Source organism: Athene cunicularia (genome assembly GCF_003259725.1).
Source record: "Athene cunicularia isolate RWA chromosome 1 unlocalized genomic scaffold, athCun1 chr1_part2, whole genome shotgun sequence".
NCBI lineage: Eukaryota > Metazoa > Chordata > Aves > Strigiformes > Strigidae > Athene > Athene cunicularia.
This window is the reverse complement of record NW_020799092.1, coordinates 43047633-43049415: the sequence shown is the minus strand read 5'-3', so window position 1 is coordinate 43049415 and position 1783 is coordinate 43047633.

Genomic DNA, 1783 nt, shown 5'->3' with positions numbered 1-1783 from the left:
GACAGGGTGATTTGCTGTGGCATCCCTTTACTGTCAGTGAATGAAAGAACGGGAGTAAATTATCATGGCAAAGCAGCAGAATAGGCACTTAAATATTCTTTCTGATGAGAAACTCAGTTGCTGAAAACTTTGGAAATCTGCAATTCTTCGTCATAGGACTTAAAACTCATCTTGCTCTTGAAATACTTTTTCTGCACCAGTTCTACTGAATCTGGACTGATCAGAAGTCTTGAAAGGTAAGGGATATTGCTATCTAACTTTTGAGTCAACATTGTTAGAGCCATCTCTTTTAGGTAAAACTTTCCTTCCTTGCTCTGTAGTTTTAGTTTTCTAGGATGTCTTCACGTGTCATACTTAATTATCCAGTTTCTAAAGTGAAAAAGTCTTCAGTTCCTTAACAGTGTTTGAAGTTAGATGTTCAGGTGTTTGTACTGGGTGAGCCAGGACTAAAATTCTGTCTTGCCAAAATCAAAAGTATTGTATTTGCATGAGTATTTAATGATACAAAAATTGTTCTTTATTAAAAAGCAAATCTGAAATCCACTATGTTGGCTACAGAGAACTTGCTGCTTTTGTCTATCTGCAAAATGTAGCTAAATCTGTAGTGCACTTAAGTGTGTTATTCTCTAATATATCTCTCTCCAAGGAAATAATATTTATTCAGTTTAACAGAAAACCAAACACCTGTGCAGGTATTACACAACATGTAATTTTTCAGATACAACCTTACAGGTATATATTTACAATCTACTTTAAATCTAAGAATTATATTTTTAAATTTATATTATAAACTCTATATCTTTATAGTAATGCTGAAGTGTATGTAAAAAATCAAAAACACATAAGACACCACTGCAGTTTTTAGTAGATTTTAATAGGCTACTATTAATGTGTAGGGTCTTCTGTGTCTTGAGACCAAATCAGTACAAGGCTCCTACAATGTATGAAATGTGTGGAAGGTCCCATCGTGCTGTGGATTTGAATTCAGATACACCCATCAGCTGGATAATTCCCTCATGAACTTTTCTTACAGTTTCTTTGGTAGTTATACAGGTAAGTATTGAAGGATGATTTTATAGTTTATTTTATTACAGGATTCAGAAATAGGGCTCCAGCATCTTTTACAAATGTTTAATAAAAAGTTTAATATAATGTTTCACTGTGTATGAAAGAACTGACCATCTGGTTTTATGTTTTCTTGATTAAGTTTCCCATGTGGTCTGGAACAAGACATTTACCAATATTATTTCCCCTCCTTAAACTTCGCCAAAATGTAATGTTTGTGAAGTTTTTTAACCCCTTATGACTGAACTGCTATAGAAATGCAGAGTATGTGTTACTAATTCAGAGAGACAGAATACTTAAACTGTGTCTTCATCAGTTTAAAATTCACATTGCTTTTGATACTTTAGTTTCAGCTATCCCATTCTTTTAGTAACCTAAAAAAGTTAAATAAAGGTGCTTTGAAGTTGATTTAAGAGGTATTTTACAAGATTCACTGGATTTTATGTAATAGATCATAAATATAAACTAAAAATATATAACTGCAGCAAAGAGTTGTGAAAGCTATTTTTCTACACTTCCCTAGTCAGACCTGAATTTAGTACATATGCAGTAACCTCTGTTGCGCCTCTAGTCTTAATCAACTGAAACAAATACAAATGAAGACTACATTCAATAATGGATGATGTGATGGCTACTTTATTTCTTCTATCAGAACTGCTAGGAGCACATCAGTATTCATTATATGATTCAACTGAAATGAACACACTTATCACTGAAA